At 48.3% G+C, this 21,617-nt stretch overlaps 1 protein-coding gene across 4 annotated transcripts in view; it reads right to left on the bottom strand.

The window, feature by feature from the left end:
* CYRIA (CYFIP related Rac1 interactor A) overlaps nt 1-21,617 on the bottom strand; it is a 106,039-nt gene that overhangs the window by 33,937 nt on the left and 50,485 nt on the right. For 2 of the 4 annotated variants that reach the window (XM_045979518.1, XM_045979519.1), the window contains one exon: nt 14,114-14,209. The exons of 1 other annotated variant lie outside the window; for it this stretch is intronic. The gene's annotated coding sequence lies outside the window, so the exon portion shown is untranslated. Of the gene's footprint in view, nt 1-2,690; nt 2,808-14,113; nt 14,210-21,617 lie in introns of all 4 variants that reach the window. One more of the 4 variants, XM_045979521.1, reaches the window with a different exon arrangement.

Consider the following 21,617-nt stretch of genomic DNA (forward strand, 5'->3'; position numbering starts at 1 on the left):
AGTATAATATTCCCTGACTCACAACCTAAGTCCCTTTTCTCTAGATCTTTCATGTTTGGTCCATGTTTCTTTATGCAAATCACTTTCATTATCATCAGGTTAATAAGTATCTAAAGGCATTCATAGTTGACACGGAAAGATATTTTTCTATGGGCCAAACAATGTATGTTTAGATATATTTTTCTTATTTTATCTTCAAAATATACTTAGGAGAAAGATATATTTTCTAAGGTTAAGAAAATTGAGGATTATGAAAATTAAATATAGAAGCTGATTGAAAAAATATAAATCCTTATTTAAAAAAAAACCAAGGGGTGCCTGGGTGGCTCAGTGGATTAAGCCGCTGCCTTCGGCTCAGGTCATGATCTCAGGGTCCTGGGATCGAGCCCCGCATCGGGCTCTCTGCTCCGCAGGGAGCCTGCTTCCCTTCCTCTCTCTCTGCCTGCCTCTCTGCCTACTTGTGATCTCTCTCTCTGTCAAATGAATAAATAAAAAATCTTTAAAAAAAATAAAAATAAATAAAAATAAAAAAAACCCAAATTTTCAGAAGAACAGTGTTTATGCGAGTTTGTAATAAGCAGAGGCTGAGGTCTTCAGATAAGTTTGTGTACATTATCAGCCATTTCCAACACAAGAATTCCAAGCATATACAAATGCTTTTGAAAACAGGAACAACTAGGTCACTCTTTTAGTAAACGTTAGAATTGTCATTGAAAACTTCAAATTTTAACCAAATGATTGTGTGCCATTTCATAAACATAGCATAAAGTCCAAGGAAAACACAAATATTTAATGAAGAAAACCCTACCAAAGTGACTCGTGAAACATCTCCACTGAAAAGGAATGAACTGCCGAAGGACTAACGTCCAGATTTGTCAGCAATCTAAAGAAGAGGAAGTTATGATTATTGCCCACTAGTCCCAGGAGACTTGGTTCTTTTCAGTGCTGACCTTCTTCAGCACTGATTCTCTTGACGACAGTGACCTATCTAAATAAAAGGAAAAAGCAAAAGCAAGCTCCTATCCCAAGACAAAGGAATCTGATAGTAGTTTGGTGGAAAGTTTCTCTCTGCTCCTCTGCCTTTGCTTTTGAAATTAAAAACAAAACAAAACAAAAAAAACCTATGATAATTACTGGAGGGAACCCGTCAATTACTTGTTGAACACCCCGACTACTCAGGGCACAGAGGTGGGGTATGCAGGGGCAGAAGTCATGGCCTCAGCACTCAGGGAGGCATATTCTATTTAGGAAGATGGCAACAGGCTTAAGAATGTGATCTACCCAGGAAACATATAACACATTTCTGATAAATGATAAGTGCTCAGAAATGTTAAACGAATGTGAAAGTCACAGAATATACTTGGCACATACTGAGAACCAGTCAGGGGGATTAGAGCCTATTATTATGATACCATACACGAGAGGGACCAGAACATCACTTTTTATTGAGTGCCTACTGTGTGCCTGGCGCTACGCTTGAGCTTCCACACATTTCAGTCACTCAAAACTCACAGCAACCCTTGAGCTCGCTATAACTATCTTCATGTTTACTGGAGGAAAAAGAGGTTCGTGTGGTTAGAGCATCTTTCTGAGCATTGGAGGAGAATAAAAGATAGAGTCACATTTGTCATTGAGAGACTGTGAGCATAAGTCTATGCTCTTTTCCCCACAGGAGGAGACCTGGAGCTCCAGACCCTAGGTGGTCTGGGGACTTTGGGAGTTCATGAGCTGGGAAACTGCACGCAAGCTAGCCTGTTATCACACGCATGCGCTCTCTTTTCTTGGAAAAAGAGCCACCGTTTTTGTTCCATTCCAAAGTAGCCTCTCCACATGAGCACTGCTTAATGCCATAGATAGGGAGGGAGGTGAAAACCACGGCGGGTGGAGTCTCCCAGAAAAGCTGACGAGAGCGTGAAGCACTCTATACATCTGGATCGGCCGAGGGCAGCCCTCCCAGCTGGGCTTGGTGGGGAGGGGAGGGATTTAGGGATGAGAAAAGAGCAAAGGGCACAAGCTGGGTGACTCGTCAAGTCTTCCAAATACAGAGGGATTATCCCTCAAGGTTCTTTTACTGCTATATAATTTTGAAACAGGTCCTTTCGCATTTTTTTCTCTAAGTAGTCTAGAAGGAGGGTGTTTCTCTAGTCACTGTAGGAGTGTTAATAGTGCCTGTGGAGACGCCCCGCACGTCCCTGCCAAGGGAGGCCCTCATCTCCCAGGGGTGACAATTTGGGATGTGCACGTGGTATTTTCTATGACTACTTTCTTGGTTCCGGGCATAAAACCACTTCCACGGAGTTAGCTCTAAGCCTGCTCAGTAGAACACAGCGACTCTTAAAAAACAGTTCTCTGCTAACATTTCCAGTTCCAAAAGAGAGGAGAAAATTAAAGGGCATACATACACACACACACACGCAAATATAAATATATATATATATATATATATATATATATATATAGCTACACATATATATATATTTATATGTATATAAAATTTGGAGCTCTGCACTGTATGGAAGGAACAATTGAGTAACAGCATTAGCTGTATTCCCAGTGTAAAACCGAATAAAACAAATCCGAACTCTGTCTTAAACAACTTGGTCATCGTTTGTGAGGAAATTAACCTGTCTACTCTAAGTGAGTCAACAAAGGATGCAGGCCCAGGGTGCGGCATTACCGGGAATGCTGACCTTTTCCTGCATCCGCCAGAATTTCAACGCCAATGTCCTTGATTAGAGAATAGGTGCTCAGGAGATTTCTTTAGGAGCGATGGCTATTTGAAAGGAGAATTCCAAAGCCAAGACCACCTTTATCCATAAAGAACAGAACATGAAGAAAAAAAATAGATAAAACAGTAACCCCACAGGATTTTACCTTCTAATATATTTTCCTTAAGGTTTAAGACCTTAATACCCAATGCCTCTATCAGAAGGGACAGGTTTTGTTAATACATGGAATGAGCCAATGTCTTCCAGAATCTATAATACTTGGCATCCCTGCCCCTGGTGCAAAGATTTTAAGAAATCAAAGACTTTGGTTCTTTATCTATAACTCAGTATTTTGCAGGATAAGAAGCCCGGTCCATCCTAACATTTTTTTGCAACATAGCATACAAGCCACAGACCAGTCACGAATACAACAATGACATATATTTATATAATATCACATCTTTGTCAAAGAGGTGTCTGGCCACAATCACCCTCAACAACCAGCACGTGTCAAATGTAGAAAAGGTATGATTGGACCCATTTTACTGACCAGAACTCATGGGTCAGGTATAGTAAGTGTCCTTCCCTAAGTCTCTGGGTAGATTCTGGACTTTCTGATCACCCAAATGTCATCACAGTACGTTCTATAATAGAACTGGGATCATCTTTTTATAGCTCCTATTTTTACAAAAAAGCACTTGCTCAAGGACCCAAAATACATTAGGGCCAAAGAAGGGACCAGCACAGAGATATCCTGCCTCTCCATCCCATGCTCCATCTGCCAACACAGGAAGTCAACGGGACACCTAATCCGTTCTTTAAGATGTAAAAAGTACAGTGCGATGTACTGTTGCCAATGGAGGGTTTCTGCAGCAAGTTTGTAAGGTCTCATCAGAACGTGCTAATTGGCGACCTAACAAGGACATCCTCATGGATGGTTCACACACTTGTGCACACTTCTCTGGGCCCAGAGATTATCCTAATTCTGACATGCAGCAGAACTTGTCTGCATCCAGCAAACAACCCCCAAACTGACCTTCCTTACTCGTCTTGTTACCCTGCCATTCATCTCCATATGACTGGCAGCGCCCTCTCTGTAAGCACAATTGATTATGTTACTTTCTTTTCCACTGCTCCCCAGTGCCTGCAGGATATAACGCAACCAGATACATGCACTGGGCACAGAAGAACCAGGCCTCTGGCCTCTGCTCATCGCCTCTGTCCCCTGTCTTCCGCTCTCTCCAGGGACCCTACATTCTCCCCACACCCTGTGCTTCTCTAAAGGAGCCCTGCTCTTTATTGCCTCAGGGCCCTTGCACATGCTTCTCCTTTTGCTTCCAATTATCATGACATCTAATATTTTTTAATGCTTTGCAGGCTATAGTGATGAGAGCTTCTCATGTATTAGCACATCTTAATTTTTACAACAACCATGTGAGGTAGGAACAGTTATTCTCTCAATTTCAAAGATAAAGAAAGAATCTTAGAGATTTAGAAACTTGCTCAAGCCCACAGTAGCAGAGCAGATCTGGAATCCAATTCCACATGACCTGTAAGCACTACTTTTGGCAAATGCCTCCCTGGAATTCCCTTTGAAGTATGAGTTTGGAAACCAGGGTGTGCAGAAGGAGCTCCCTGACTCCTCCTTACTCTTTGACTCCACTCTGGTAAAACAAAATCCCCTCCCCCGAGTGAGCTCTGCCTCTCTGCTCACCCACCATGCTGCGCTGCTATGTCACAGTGCGTATCCGCCTGGACCCTGACTGCAGGCTTTCTCCCTTACCTCTCTCAAGGTCAGGTCTTGGGCAGGGCTGTTTTATACCTTACTGTATCCCCTGCCCTTAGCACAGTTCCTGGCCCACAGTTGACACGGAAACATAGTAAGCCATCCTTAACTGCTCTGCCCAGTGGTTCCAAAGCATCAATTAGTCTAAAGCAAAATAAGAAAAATAAAGGCTATGTCATGAGCCTTGCTGAAAACTAAAGCTATTCAAACATTTGTATGTAGCAGTGTTTTTATTTATTTTACAAAGCAATGGTGAGAGTTACATCCTAAATCCCCAAAGCTTATTTGGAAATTTTACTGGTTTATGAAATTCAAAAATCTCTGCTCTCAGACCAGTGCCTCTCCCTGGATCCTGCTACTAGCCTTTATCCAAAGTCTGACCCTCTAACTACAACAGTGCTCCAAGATTTGCCCAGCAAAATGGAGAAGAGCAGGCCATCTCCAACTTTTTGACTGTTTCTGGGACTATCTGTGAATTTAGGAGGGCTAGTAAGACAATCTACCTTTCAACCTGAAAAAAAAATACCTCTCGACTAAAATAAAGATACATTGCTGAAACAAAATAAGCACCTGTTTTGCTGGGGGGAGAGGGGGATATGCACCAATGGCATGAAATAGCTCAGCTTATAAATTCCAGGAGCTGGACTCTGCTAGACCAGGTTAGTGATTTTAGATAGCTGGGCTGAGTTGGACTTCCCTTCCCCATCTGCCACTTGTATAACGGAGTCATAAGGCTGTCTGTTGTGTTGTTGCCGAATGGGTTGCCAAGAATCCAACAGATGAGTTCATTCTGAGATGAAGGAGGAAAACCGGAGGAGAGTGAGTCTATTAAAGCACTTTCATCTGACAATAAAAATGAGTTAATGGCTAAAATGTGTTTTCAAAACGTTTTAACACTAAAGGAATGGTACTCAAATGGGAATATGCCTTGAATATTCTCATCGATCATTAATACCATGGTGTCCCTCAAAAGGGCTTGGCATTCCCCATGGAATTCAAACTGCTAGAGTCCAGTCATAAGACAATCCGTGGGAATTCTCAAAAAAAAAAAAATATATATATATATATATATATAGAGAGAGAGAGACCCCATTATGGAACAGAACGATTAAGTGCAGGTTTAAAATAGCCCTTTCAATATCTGAGCTCAGTTTTCTAAAATAAACTATTAACCTCATCATAGCTAATTTCCCCATAAACATCAATATTAAAGCAGCAAAAAGCCTCCAAGAAACGAGGGCAAAATCCAATTCTTTTTTTTTTTTTAAAGATTTTTATTTATTTATTTGACAGAGAGAGAGATCACAAGTAGGCAGAGAGGCAGGCAGAGAGAGGAGGAAGCAGGCTCCCCGCGGAGCAGAGAGCCCGATGCGGGGCTCGATCCCAGGACCCTGAGATCATGACCCGAGCCGAAGGCAGCGGCTTAATCCACTGAGCCACCCAGGCGCCCCCCAATTCTTTTTTAAGGAGTGAAAGTCAACATGTCTCCCAATTTCAGATGTTCATGAAAATGGAAACAGTCCGACCGGGCTTTGCTGGGACCAGCCCACCCCTGGGAAGTCGTTAGTGAATTTGTTCCCTTCTACCTGTGAAATCAAGAACACGGTTATGAGCAAACTGGTTGGTCAACCTGCCCCTGACCGAGGAGGCAAAGTCTCGGCCCACCCAGGCCAGTTCTGCCTAATTTCAAAAGGAAAGTGACCCCTTGCGGAGCCAGCAGCCTGAGGACCTAACTGCTAATCTTGGAAACGTCTTTTGTCTGGTGGTTAATTTCTTGGACTTCTCTGTGATGGCCTCAGTTTAGAAACCGAAAGGAAACACCAAGACGTGACTTAAAATTGGGACTGTTCCAGACCATCAGTGATTTAAACACTGTCCGTCCTCTTGGATTATAAATCCCCTTTTTCCAGAATTCCCTCTCGGGTAAGTAGCTCAACAAGCAACCAGCCCTCCTTCCTCCCTGGAACGAGCTACTGAGAGGTCGCTGGACGCACTCTGGGTCAAACCCACCTCCCTGACTCTGCTCCCCGGGCTCTGCTCCTCTCCCCTCCCTCAGTGTTCCTTCTTAAGTTTCTACCTCCTGCATCTAACCTTTACATGTCCGTCTCCAGCTGTCACTCTTCACACCTTTCCCGCCCTCCCAGGGGACACCCTCCCAACTCTCAATTTTTGCCTGAATGATTTCCGAAGACTTCTCAAACCCTAGCCCCAAACTCGCCCTTCCTCCTAACCTCCAGGCCCGAAAATCTAAGTGAATTTCCTGAAAGCACAGCGATTCAGGTTTGGGTTTTACTATCTGCCGCAAATATTCCTCCCTTCCCTTATTCAGCGAAAGGCATCATCATTCAACCAATGGTATGAGCCGGGAACCCAAGTGTCATCTGAGATTTCTGTACCCACTACACTCCCCAGATCCATTCTCTATCTCAGACTGTCCACGTCACTTTCACATCTCCCCGAGATCCGCCCCCCTCCATGCCTCCTGCTCGCCACAGTATCTCCTTATCATCTCCAGTCACCATCCCCACCCCCATCCCCGCACCCCACTAATGCGGCACGAGATACCCCAAGCACCTCAGATCACGGACTCGTCTCTGAGCGTGTCACAGGAAACGCCACATGCAAAATGGATGCTGGTGGGTTAAATCTTTTCCATGTCTGTTACCTTATAATACAACATTTAAAAAAAAAAGGATTTCCCCTTGTCTCTGCCTGGTTTTCATTCCATGGGCAGCTGTGTCCCACCACATTTGTGCTTGAAGTTTCTCTGCCTCCCCAGGTCGCTGTCAGCGGGTGAAGTATGTCCTAGCAGGTTGACACGGACGGGGGGCACTATTGGAAGAAATTCTTCTGGGAAGTGAAAGCCGCCTGGAGAATCCCGCCCACCCCAGGGCTGTGGGTTGACTTCATGTGTAAGTCTAGATTTTCAGATGTCGAGTTTTCTTAAATGGGGGCCCATCTTGTATACCAAAGGAGATTTGGAATTGGCACGTCAAAGCATTAGGGGTATTACTTCCCAGATCAAATTTATTTGGGGCGGGGTGGCTGGAATGTAAGAAATTAGGTAAGTGTCAAAAAGACCAACAAAAGCCATTTGGCATACTAAAAACCTGAAGAATTTGAGGCCAAGGGAGGTTGTCATGCCCCATGCCATCTCAAGCATGAAGGGCGGAGAAGGGCCTGAAAACCTCCCTTGAAATCTCACAGACAGGAGTGGTTCTGCTTTGGTTTCCAGTTTCTGAAGGCAGCCATTGGCTTGATTTCAAAGTATTGTCCCTAGCAGACCAAATCAACATTTTTAAATGATTTTTAAAAATTTATTTATTCATCAGAGAGAGAGAGAGAGAGGGAAAGAGTGCTCACAAGCACAGGGCAGGCAGAGAGAGAAGCAGGCTCCCCACTGAGGAAGGAACCCTCTGCGGGACTCGATCCCAGGACCCGGGATCATGACCTGAGCCGAAAGCAAATGTTCAACTGAGCCACCCAGGTGTCCCTAAACTAACATTTCCAAATAAATCCCTGGCTTGAACCCCCAAGCAAGTGACGAGGACCATCGGCCTAGGCAGGGACGGGATAGGTGAGTAGGGAGGGTTTGCTGAGCACCGGGAGACATGGCATCCAAGCCAGGTGCTTCCTGAGACAGACTCCATGGCTGCGTGGGACGTGGGGTTAGCTGGGGGGAAGGAAGGTGCGTTTAAGCATCCGTGCTTTCCAAGCTGGCTGTCAAATTAAGAGGAGTACAATTTTTTTTAAACACGCTACTGAGGGCCATAACATCTGACCCAGAGTTCCCTTTCAAGTTTCAGCTCTTTGAATGCTATGTACTTCGGTCGCACCAGAATATGGACAGTGCCAACAGCTCTGGCCTCCTTTTTGGTTTTTTTTTTCCCCCCTTTGCTTGTTATTCCCTTTGCCTGGAATGCCCTTCCCCTCGCTTCTGCCTGCAGATGTTCTGTCTGTCTTTCAAGATCCAAATCAAATAGCATGTCCTCCCAGAAACCTCCTACCTGACTCCCAGGCTGAATAAGCCACCCTTCCTGCTGTGAGTTCTTTCAAGGACTAGGTCTTCTTCATTCTCACAATGTTACCCATTTCAATCCATCCTCCCTCCTCCCCCCACGGGGCACCAAACTCAGGTCCCACACGGCACACAGCCCCCTTCCCTTAGGTCTGCTGACATGGATCAGAAGAATGAGACGAGCAGTCACGGCATAGGAACAGCACTGAGATGTCAGCTGGGAATCCACGCAACGGAGAAAATAGTCATGGGTACAAGGAAGAGGTCAGAGAAAAAGAAGCATTTCCCAAAATAGAAATATCTCTGGGTGCCTGCCTCTTTTGTTTTATGATTGCAGATGACTTCAAGAATCTGATGCAAGTCAGCCTTCTCGGGGAAATGCACACATCCACAAACCCACTTTTTTTTTTTTTTTTTTCAGGTACTATAAACACACCGAAGCCTGGAGTGGAAATTCCTCATCTGCTTTACAATCACCGATTTCAGTGTATAGGCACAAGTGTATAGGACAAGGCAGGCATCTTCACATGTGTGGATCATGGGCCACACACATTTCGTGGGAATGCCATGTGTTCTAGACACCTTGGGCAAGTCCTTCTACTCTTTCTGAATCAGAGTGTTCCTCATCTGTAAAATGCAAATCACAACACTTCCTTTGCCAGGTTGCTATTGAGGAAATGAAGGTAATGCCCATTAGTTGGATTAGGTAACTGGAGGCGGGTATCCGGCCTGGCCTGCAGTCGGCCCCTGACAAGAGATACTCGTTTCCTGCACCTCCTGTCGTGCAGAGCAGAAACTGCAGCCACAATGCAAACAAGTCATTTCCCTTTTAGCAATAAATACCGCGCTGCTGTTTCTGGGCAAGAAGAAAGCCCACTCGGATCACCGCCTCCATGAGGACGTGAAGCCGGGTGCCGCACGGCTGCTGCACGCTCACTGCCTGGCTATTAATCACACAAGAGCCCATTTATGACAAATACAGGTCCCTCCCTTTGCATGACAAGGCGTATGGGTCCACAGAGCCCCATTATCCAAAAAAAACAGAGCATTGTGGGCGACGCAGGCGAAGCCGAGTGCACACACACAAGCGGACATTGTAAGGCTGTTTGCACAACCCCGCAGTGCTCCTCGAGGATTTCCTGCCAAGGAGACATTTAGATCTCATAGTCTGCTGCAGACATTTGCTCATTCAACATGGCTTCGGGCAGTGGGCTGGAGAAACCCGGGCGCGTGGCCCCCTCTGCTGGCCATCTCGGGAACTGCATGCCAGGGATACTTGGCTGATGGTGCTCTCAAGATCCCAGCCTCTTCTCTCCTTTCCCTTCTAAGTCTTACAGTGCAGCAGGCAGGAGCTTGGGGGTCTGGAGAGCTCAGTTCAGATCTCTACGGTACCATGTGTTAGCTTCAGACCTTGGACAAGTCAGATCCTCCTCTCTTAGATGGAGTCCACAGCACTGATTTGCCTGTGGCCTGGCCTACCCTAGAGGACAGCAGGGCGGGGTGTCTGCCGATGGCCAGTGTGCAACGCACACCTGCCTCCGGGAGGGTGGGAGTTGTCCTTTGACCTCTGGGACTTGGAAAGGAAATCAACAAGCGCCTCCTGGTAATGTCTTTGCTTTAAACTGTAGCCGGCATTTAGAGCTTGACTCTGTCTTGTGTCTCATCTCTGATGCTTTTTTTCAAATTGCACCTCACCCCCCTTGCTTTACATCATGCGCCCTGTCGGCAGACGCAGCCGTCCTTGAACTCCTTCAGCTGATCTGTGATCTGCTTCCTGATTGATGCTCTGCATGGCAATGGCAACACGGAGTTGGGTTGAATCCCAGCTCGGCCAGCGTATGAGCTGGGTGGTCTTAATCAATGTTGCTTAATGACATTTATAACCCCCCTGAGTCAGAGTTTAGATATGAGTAAAACAGAGATTATTTCAACCTCTTCAAGGGTGGCTGTTGGAAATAATGAGACAACCATAGGTAAGCAGCCAGATGCATGAACGGCAGCTGCCATAACTCACTAGTACTCTTGTTCTTTTTCTAGTTCCAACAACTGTTCTTAGTTCTGTCCTCCAGGCCATGATGAAGAATTCCACTTTCCTGTGCGGTTAGGGATATCTGTGAGGGTTTTCCATACCATCTTAGGGATGGAGGCTGACGACTTCCAAATTCGTATGTTGCTTTGATCCTCTCGTTTGAACTCCCAACTCACAGATCTAATTGATGTCTTGACTCTAATAAACAGCTGAAACTGAACACACCCAACATTACACCGGCCCTGCTCCAGTCTTCCCCAACTGAGCCAGGGACAATTCAGATGCTCAGTCCAGATGCTCAGTCCGAAAAGGCTGGTGTTATCCTAGACTTCTCTCCTTCTCTCATACCCCATAACCAAGCTAACAAATCCCATCAGCTATACTTTGAAGATGTACCGTGAATCCAATTGCTTCTCACACCCGTCATCACCAGTGCGAGACCAAGCCACAAGCCATCACCTCTTCCCCAGAGTATCAGAGTCACCCCTTAAACAGATTTCCCAGCTCTGCTCTTGCCAGCTCGCAATCACTTGGTTAATTGCCCGTCTGGCAGTTGTAATGATTTTTTTTTTTTAAGATTTTTTTTAATTATTTATTTGACAGATAGAGAGCACAAGTAGGCAGAGAGGCAGGCAGAGAGAGAGGGAAGCAGACTCCCTGCTGAGCAGAGAGCCCGATGCGGGGCTCAATCCCAGGACCCTGAGATCATGACCTGAGCCGAAGGCAGAGGCTTAACCCACTGAGCCACCCAGGTGCCCCTGTAATGATGTTTTAAAGTTGCATCGTGTCACTCTGCTTAGATTCTTTTAGCAGTGTTCTATTTTACCTGGAGTAAGGTAAAAAACCCTTATTATAGTCCACAAGTAACTTTATGATGGTATCTCAATGAGGTCCATCTCCTACAACCTCCCCTCCTTCACTCGGCTTCAGCCACCTCTGCCTCCTCACCTTTTCGTTTTTGAACTTACCACATGTCGTTCTGCCACAGGACCTTTGCACTTGCTAGTCCTTCTACCAAGAATGCTTTCCTCTAATACATCTACATGGTTTTTCTCTAGGCCTCTGTTCAGGGTTAATTTTTCAGTGGAGCCCAACCTAACCACACAGTCCAAAATAGGATTTCACCTCACTTCACCACCAACCTCCCCCCAACCCTAGTCACTGTCTTTATTTTTCCTTTAAATCTCTATTACCATTGACATATGTACCTTCAACTCCTAGACTAGGGACTGACACATGGTAGGAATTGCCACACATGATCATTCATTCATGAACAGAACTCCCATGAGCCCATGGAGCTTCTCTGTCAACAAAAGCCATTTCTTCCTCCATATCCCACGGGAGGTGAAGCTTTCAGGTCATCTGATATTTAGGTCCAGCACAATCATTTGCATAAGAATGAGGGAGAAGTAATCACTGCAGGGGATGGGGAAATGCTGGCCAGTGAACATGGTCCTAATGAGGAACAGTATGAAGCTGTAAAACAGAAAGTGTATTTTGGAGGGGAGGGGAGGGATGGAGAGAAGGTCAGAAGACTCAGCTGAGGACTGTTGATAAAGGAACGTTGCAACCAGAGAGCAGGAGCAAGGACACTCCTGGGCAGACATGCAGCTTGACACCTTGGATAGGTCCGATGGTTATCGTGTCACCCAAGGCCTGAAGGACACAGGACGTGCCATTGACCGTAATGCCTCTGTAATGCCATAAGTGCACAGAAAGCCATGGGCTCTGTCTGCATCCTAATCTCATTTTAGCCACTCATTTGCTGCAGAACCTTGGGGAAGGTCATTTCCCGGCTCTGAGCCTCATTCTTATCATCTGTTGCCCGCCAGAACTGGCCCAGTGATACTGGGAAGTCCGCCCTGTCCCAGCGTCCTAAGATTTTATACAGTAAAAATGTGCAACGATTTCCAAATAAGCGTCCAGGAAACCTAATGTCAGATCATGAGCTAAGTTAATTAGGACGGGGGATGCACTTTCCATGTCACTCACAGCATTCCACACTGACAGCACTTTCTGCAAAAGCCGCCCTGGTCTTTCTCCTCGAAGCCATTTGGATTTCATGTTCTTTGGCAAGGACAGTGGCGACAGAACCCCAGTGCTTTCGAATGTCCCATGCTCTACGTGAACTGGCCGCTGCTACCATCAGGGAGTGCTAGAGAGTTAGCCTGTGAAAAACAGCAATGATTCCGGAATCTGGAGGAATACCCATACGACTCCAGGGTCTGAAGCCCTTGCGCACGCTGGACGCAGCAAATGCCATGAAATGTGTGGGTGTGCAAACTACAAATGATGTTCATATCTACAACAAAGTGGCCCCAAAGTAGCTCTATGAAGCCATGCTCGGACAGCCTGGCTTCATCTCTCCTGTGTCTCCAAAGATCTAATAGAACATTCTCTTATTCTGACCCCTTTCCTTTGGAATTTGAGAAGCAACTGAAGACCTACCATGTTCCAGTCCGAGAAGCCCAAATCAGCTCTTGTCGCCACTGTGATAATAGCACAATTGTGACATCAAGGCCCTACGTTGGGGATAATTTGAAAACACCAAAGCGCTGTCTTTTGGCTTTCAAATTTCAAAAAAAAAAAAAAAATCCACATGATAACAAAGCAGTGATCTTAACACAGATCCCAAGGCTTCGGAAGTCTAGTTACATTGCCCAAGAAATGTCAGCATTTCGTTGGAATAAGTAATAAGCTTTTTTGAAATTTCTAGAAAGTACTATTTTAACCAAAGATTTTGTTTAGTTGGCAATACTCTACTGGTTCTGTTGGGCTATCTATCAATTTATATTCAATATAATTAAGCTGATGCCCCAACGCCAAATATTTCCAACGCCTCTGCTCACCCAGGCCACTTGCTCCCGAGTTTAAATGACCTCTTTCTTCCGAGGACCCTAATATCCTCAATACCTAGCCGAGTCCTTCAGAGAGTATAGAAAGTTGGTGAATGGTCTAAGGAAGAAGTACATGAACATTTGCTTATTTTAGAGACCCGTGCTCTGTAAGACTGCAAAGCACAGTCCAGTGAGGGCAAGAAGCCATGTTCAAAGCCCACCATAAAGGATGGGGTGTTCTAGGGAGGACTGTGGTTTGTGTTTGGGAAAGGGGGAGCAGGAGGAGAGGTGACTCATCTGGGATGGAATAAACTGGAAAGGGCTCATATAGAAGGAAGCGTTGGAGTCTGGAGGGAGAAGCTCTCAGTGGACATCTGGCTACTGATGAGGCCAAGGAGCTGGATGGAAGCCAAGCCCAGGTCCCTCATTGTTGAGATCCCACACTCTTGGCTGGATTGGGCATGAGGGATCTTAGGAGTGACAACTGTCACATGCTCAGCTTTGCGATTCCTGGGCAGACCCCAGTCTTCTGTTCATGATGAAGTAGTGGGACCGGTTTTGCTGCAAGCATTTACATCTGTTCTCAAGGTAGTTCTCTGCCAAGTAGTAGACTTCCATCCTCCACTGGCCAGGGGCTTGTCCTGGGTGGGGGCCATGTCCCCTGCCCTCTGCTTCTCATCAGACCCCAGGAGCCCTCACATGCCTCCCCTCCGCATTCTAGTCATTCCTGCTTACCTGTCTGCCTCTCTTCCTAGAAGGTGAAAACCTCCAGGACAGGAGCCAAGACTTATGCCTGAATCCACAGCAGGCCGCTCGGGGAATACGTGTTCGCTAATAAATGAAAAAAAAAAAAAAATGAGTGGTGAAGTGACGGCACGAATGTCAAAATCAGTATCCAAGGTCTCCTGAGTCCCGGCCATTTACTTAGAGAAAGAGGGAAGGAAAGAGGTAGGCAGGCAGGAGAGGGAGAAAGAGTGAGAGGGAGGGATGAAAGAAGAAGGGAAAGGAGAAAGGAAGGAAGAAGGGAAGACAGCAGGGAGGGAAGGAGGGAGGGAGAGAAGAAATGTGTTTCCCCTTTCACCTAGTTTAATAAAGATATAACTAGTTTCTGGCATATGGAGAAGCAGGCAGAGATCTCATGCTATGCTTGAAAACTGAAAGAAAAACAACTGGAGTCATCTGAAAGGCAAACTATAGCCTCAGGGATGCACACGTGAACTGAAGACAGGTGGCAGGCTCTCGGAGGAGGGAGCCTGAGACTCGTTCTTACAAAGAGAAGCCTGTGACTGGCCCCGCCTTGGGCCCTGCCAATAGGCTGCAGGGGCCCAGCTGGGAGAAGCCCAAGGTCAGGGACGGAAATGACAAAATAATATGTCTCAGGGCTGTGATTCCCATTTGAGGATGCCTCTTGGTTTTTTAAAGATTTTATTTATTTATTTTGAGAGAGAGAGAGAGAGAGAGAGCGAGCACTGGGGGAGGGGCAGAGGGAGAGAGAATCTTAAGCAGACTCTCTGCACGGTGCGGAGCCCGACATGGGGCTGGACCTCAGGACCCTGAGATCATGACCTGAGCCAAGATCGACAGCCAGACGCTCACTGACTGAGCCACCCAGGCGCCCCCATGGATGCCTCCTTGACTCAAAATTCTTGCCCAGTGAGAATGCACCGGCCGGCGAGTGGGTCGGCAGGAAGAGTCCCGGCTCAGGGGATGAGGGACCGCTTCGGTCACCTTTCCTACCTCAGGTCATTGCCCACACAGAGGGCTCTGAAACTGAAATCCTGGGGGCTCCAAAGACCACTTGGGTCATCCCCTGCTTCCCCAGGTCCTCATGGTCAGATGACCACGGTCACAGTCAATGATCTGTCAATGACAATCCCGCACTCCGTGCTGTTTCAAGCTTGCCCACAAATGATCTCATTGGATTCTCACGATGGCCTTCAAAAGCAGGTATCTTGTTTAGTTTAAAGAACTGTGAAAGTGATGTCTTCTGCTCACACGGAGCCTTTCTTGGAGCTTTTCTTCAGGCAAAAGCAAGAGCCTGCAGTTAACAGGCTCTCCACTAAGAGGCATTCTTGCCCCACCTAAGAATTGCCAGACCAGGTCAGGGTAGGGCCTTCGTACAAAGTCAGAAGTTGTAAAAAGGACAACTCAGCGGGATTGAGTTCAAAGTTCTGGATATTTTCTAAACCTTACTCCTGTCCTCTTTGTAGTAAAAAGTGTTCAGATTCGCAGCTTTATGACCCAATGCTTACTTAATACCATAACTCAATTCCTGTTCAAGGTCATTTCCAAAGCCCTGATCTTAACCAGGCTGCCAACAGGGGAGCCATGGCAACTGGGGAAAATAAAATCAATAGATTCCACCTTTTGGGTAAGTAATCGGCCTCCCCATCTGCTCTCGCTAATTTCCCAAGTCACGTCTTCCTTCAAGGGAAACATGGCTTGTGGCTGAATCACCTTGACTCCAGCTGGAATGCAAGAGAAAGAAAAAATGGAGGAAGGTGGAAGGGAAGGCTGAAATTCTATCTGAAGCTCATCAAAATGAGTTTCTATAGTTTACTTTGGCACACCTGGAAAACCCTCTGGAAACGTAAATTAGGACAGCGGGAGATCCTCCATTAGCGACGGTCCTGCACCCCAGTGCCAGGCTGTTTTTACACCGAAGGACAAAGTTGCTCTCGCAGAGAGAGGATGCTCCTGCAGGAAATCCATAATACACACAGACCCCAGCAGAGTCGCTGAGGGACTTCCCTGTTTGGATGGATCCACCAAGACCGCAGTTAAACCAAACAAACAAACTCACGGAGTTTATCTCTGGATTTATGTTCAAGGCCAGCCCCACTCTTGATGACTCACCCACGCGCTATCCTGATTTCAACTTGACCCAGCAGCTGGGGTTCCCGGGCTGGTGTCTGTGGTCACAGATGACGGCACTTGAGAGCTCTGCTCTCCATCGGCGCTGGGGCTCGCTGCCCCGCAGACGCTTGATAGGGTCTTTTGGTTGCATTTTAGTCCCACTTGAAGATGACAAATTTTTATGCCAATACGAAGTCTGAGGCTGCCCTGGGGTTGGCACCGGCAGAGAAGCCCAGTAATGAAATGACTCGGTCCTGTGGTGCCCAGCGGAGTGTGGGAAGCATCCCGGAGAGACAGTGGAGACACCCGCTTACCTTACCTGATGAGCCGGAGGCCTCGGCCACACCCTGGAGAAGTCCCACCCTCGACTAAGGACTGTTAGTTCCAAATGTCAAATCCCCTTTTCACCCTGTAGCTCAAAAGCAAGCTGTTGTTTTAGGATGAAGAAAATCAGAAGTTTCTCCTGTACTGGTTTAACATGTATTTTGTTTTATGAGCATTTTACTTATTGATCCCACTTGGCACACATGGGAAGTTCACAGCATCATCGGGGACAGCTTTTGCCGAGCCCTGCTGTGGGCCAGGTCTTTGCCTAAGTGCTCTATACACAGGACCCCGATCCTGGAGCCTGGGGCTGGATAGGGGGGAAGGTTTTATTCTCCGCACTGTTCACACTGCCTCCTACCCACCCCCCCCAACCCCAGCCTTAGTCTATTCACCTAAAAAAACTGATCAGACAGAAGCTAGACCAGCTGATCTTACAGATTCCTCTAAAGAGTAAGCGTTTCTTTTTAATTTTTTAAAAATTATTTATTTATTTATTTGAGAGAGAGAGCGAGAGAGCTTGTGAGCACACAAGCAAGGGTAAGGGCAGAGGGAGAGAGAGAATCTCAAGCAGGGTCCCCTCTGAGCGCGGAGCCTGATGCAGGGCTCGATCCCACAATCCTGAGATCATGACCTGAGCCAGAATCAAGAGTCGGATGCTTAACTGACTGAGCCACCCAGGAGCCCCTAAACAGTAAGTTTTTATGAAATTCCGAAGGCAAAACTCTATATAAGTCTTCGTTACAATAGAAAACCCGGGTGTTTAAATGCAACACTTGCTTACTCAAGAAGAAAACAAAAACCAGAAATCAACTCGGTGTATGCAGCGATACTTAATCTGGCGCCCCAAAATTTGGTCCATTACTGCCCACGTAGCTGGCACCTCAGAACCTCGACCAGCGGCCCCCCCGGGGGATTCAGACCAGCCACTCGGCAGCTCAGCACTGGTCCCAGCAGGACTGGCGAGGGGCACAGGCACACGTGGCCAGCGCCACCTCCCTGCCCTCTGCCGGGGAGCGCGTTGGCATGGCGACGCCTGAGCCAGTCTTCCCTGGCTCCTGCCCTTCCCTTTCAGGCTATTATCACTGTGTGAGATCTTGCCCCAGAAGAACAGAGAAGTCCTGAGGGTGAGCTCTGATGTCAGGGGAGAACAAGGGAGTCTTTGTCGGCCCTTCAAGGAGAGGAGGCCCGGCCGGGGCTCCTGGTGCACACAGAGGGGCCTGTGCTCTCTCACTGCGGCCCAGCGGGCCCGCTCCAGTCCTGCCTGCGCGGTGGGGCCTCCACGGCACATCCGGAGCCCTCTGCTTCCCCCCACCCCGACATGGAGCTGGACGAAGTGGAGGGAAGCCCACCGGGTGCTCTCAGGCCCGTCCATACCAACGCCCACAAGCGCTCGTAAGCAATCCCTGTCTCCCGAGCCGTTTCCCACCTCCTGTTCCCAGTGACACCCTCATCCCTCCATCACCCCCGTGGAGCTCCTTCTCCTCCTCACCACCTGACATTTGCCTCTGACATCCTGCCTCCATCCCCTCCTGGCCACCACGCCCACACGGAACCACCACGGTGGCCTAAGCAGCCTTCGGGCTCAGGGCTCTCTCCTGCTGCCTCGGTCTCCTCATATGTTCTGATGGCCACACGGTGCCCCACGTCTGAGGCTGGACTGCTCAACACTGTTGCTGACTTCAGCTTCGAAATGCCTTCTTTTAGGACCATATCTGCACTCAGAAGACGCTTAATAAATAGTTCTTCAATGCTGGAAGCCACAGTGCATCCCCAAAACTCACTTTTAATACAACATTTAACGAAGGCTTCAGATCAAAATAAAACCAGCTAACATGAATTGGGTCCTTACCATGTGCCCCGCACCACTCGGAACAGACACCTAGACTAGCTCCTCGAACCAGCACAGCCACCCCGAATGGCAGGTGCCGTCGACTTTCTCACTCTACAGACAAGGAAACTGCTGGAGGGGAGATGTGGTCACTGACCAAACTCAGCAGCTAGCGGGCGGGCCAAGAGGCTTCTGACCCAGACGGTGTGGCTCCAGTCTGAGCTTCAAACCATAAAGCGACCCCACGTTCCTGAGCCAAACCTCGCCTGCGGTCCTCGCCGATGCACAGTATCATGTCATTCCCCAAAACTCGGGACACGTGCCTTTGCAGTGTTGGGTTTCAGGAATCCCATGAGATGGCAACAGAAGACAGAATGCTGGGTTTCCCTGTTCCCCTTCTCCCTGGACAGGCCGCACGGGCTGCACAGGCCGGAGAAGAGCCAGGTGGCATGCAGGGGAGCGAACTCTGTGGAGGAGACACGTCCCCAGCCTGCTTTCTGTGGTAACAAATCTCTCCCAAAGCACCTCTGCCCATTTGCAGCCTGGGCCTAACACCAGATTGCAGATCAGATGAAGTCCCCATCCTGGGCCACTGGGCCGGCAGTTTCTAGGTGCCAGAGAAAGGTAGGCTCAACCTCAGGGCTAAGCCAAGCACCCCAAGCTGATTATCCTACTTTCCAACAGAGGGAAGGAGCACGGGGCTGCAGGGAGCTGAAAACTGGAAGAAGGAGCAGAACGAGGTGGCGGCCGTACCAGGGCTCAGGGCATCGGGATGGGGGTGGGGCGGCAGGCTGAGCCCCTTCAGTCTGAGAACCATGTCGGCTGTTCGGAGGTCCCGGAGGATGGAGGCCTGTCAGGTGAGGGGTCCAGTTTCTCACCTTCCAGAGGCGCCTCCTGGTGGGGTGAGGCAGATGCGAACCCCACACCCCCACACGGGGGTCCTGCAGGCTTCCTGGTGGGGTGAGGCAGATGAGAACCCCACACCCCACACCGGGGTCCTGCAGGGCTGAGTGCAGACCCAGCATCATTCAAGGACTCTCTCTGGGGTCAAGTTCAGAAATGGAAAGCCCTGAACCATCAAGCCCAACTGCCTCATAGTGACGATGGAGGAGGGAAGCGGTGGCCAAGGTCAGATGGTCAGTTAGGACCACAGCCTGGTCTAGAACCCGAGTTAGCCCTGATGCCACAGCCGTCCTTTTTGTCCTTCCTTTTCTCTTTCTTCCCCTTCTTTTCAAACTTCACCTTCTGTCTGTTAAGGGCATCCAAAGGAAATGCTTACTTGCCCTGAGAAAGCCAGGGTTGTGGAGCGAAGAGGGCGGGAGAAAGCTCACGGTGAGGTGTTTCCTTAGAGGGAGAAGAGAAGAAATCCAGATGCTCTGTCTTCCACTCCGCTTGACCCATCAGGAAGAACACACAGATCCCCTCAAAAGCAAGAGAAGAGGAAGTCCCAGCTGATTCTCCTGGCTCTCCAGGAGGAGAAGCAGAGACGGGGTGTGCGTCATGGGGCTGCCCGTATCTCCCAGAGATTCCAAACTGAGCAGTCACTCCCTAGGCTGCTTGCTATTGAGATGTTTAAGCCCACTAGGAATGAAGGAGTGCCTGGCTGGCTCAGTCAGTAGAGTGTGCTACTCCTCATCTTAGGTCATGAGTTTGAGCCCTACATTGAGTGCAGACATTGCTAAAAAACAAAAACAAAAACTGGGAGTAAGCCTACTAGAAATGGAACAAGGTTAGTTTCAGAGATGGCTCTGTAAGGAGGGAAGGGTCCCCAGTGCCCACAATGAGAACCTATTGTTTTATCAAATAGTGAGCTCCCCGTCCCTGGAAGCAAGTAGACAGACACCTGCAGAGCAAGCTGTAGAGAGTTTGCTGACACCACGGGGATCTGGAGTGGACTCTGTGGTGAGATGCCACTGCTCTGCCCAGTGCTGCCTTTCAGAGTTCTAGGTGGGGGCCATGTCCAAGGGTGATTCTCTGCTGCTCCTCTCTGTGCCATCAGAAGGGCAGTACAGCATGCGGAGCAGGTGAGGGGACAACTGCCAGACAGCCTGACTCCTGACCGCCTAGTAGTTGTGGGCCTTGGACAAGCTGCTCCGTGGTTGAGGCTCCGTGTCCTCTTCTGTCCGTGGACATCCTGGGGTGCGTGTGAAACCCCCGTGCTGGGAAGTGCACCCAGGGAGCGTGCAGGTCGGCAAGGCCGCTTCTACCCCATCCGTTCCTCTCCCAGCCGGCACGTGTGGCTGGAGGGCTTCAGCGCTGGGCTCTTAGGCTAGCATAGATTCTAAGCAATACATACCTGAGTGTGTGTGCGTGTGTGTGTACACAAATACCTGTATAGACACACACAGAGTGTACACATATATACGTGTGTCTGGGTACACACACACACATTTACATATATATATATATATATTTCCCCCCCTAAGAGAAAGCTAGAGAGACCAACACAGTTCTAACCCTCTCTGGCAGTTTTCACAGGGAAGCAACAGACCTAGTTTTCTGGAAAGCTGAATGTTGCTACCAGAGAGCGCCGGGGCGAGCTACACCATTACATCACTGTTCCTGGAAGACGGGGATGGATTCCTCCTCCTCCTCTTTCCACTTCTTTCCGTGGTCCCTCTCAGCCTAGTCTGCTCACGGACACCTCCACGAGGTCAGAGGAGAGAGCGACTCAAATTAGTCAATCTGATTATTTTTAGTCACTGCTGGGAACAAGGTGGGAAGCTGAGGAGGCGGCTACTAATGGGTTCTCAAAAGCAGACTGGAGGCATTATCTGCGTGTTGTTCACGCTGGCGATTTCCTCTCCATCCCCGCCACAGACGTTCGAACGTTGGCCTGTATTTATACGTGCCATTCCATGCTGAGGGTGTCTCTCGCCCAGCTCCCAACTCCTACTCACCCTTCAATGCCCAGCTCATTGGGCCCCTCCTGGAAGCCTTCCCTGACCTCCCTGGGCAGAGAACATGCTCCCTTTCTGCACTTTAACAGAAAAAACAAACAAACAAAAAAAGAGATTTATTTATTTATTTACCTGGGTTGGGGGGGCAGAGGGAGAGAGAAAATCTTAAGCAGACTCCCTGCTGAGCACAGAGCCTGACACAGGACTTGGTCCCAGGACCCCGAGATCATGACCTGAGTTGAAATCAAGAGTCAGACAGGCTTAATCAATGGAGCCACCCAGGCACTCCTCCCTCTCTGTACTTTTTTCGGGCATGGGACTCCTGCCC

The sequence above is a fragment of the Meles meles genome, chromosome 15 (genome assembly GCF_922984935.1).
Source record: "Meles meles chromosome 15, mMelMel3.1 paternal haplotype, whole genome shotgun sequence".
Lineage (NCBI taxonomy): Eukaryota > Metazoa > Chordata > Mammalia > Carnivora > Mustelidae > Meles > Meles meles.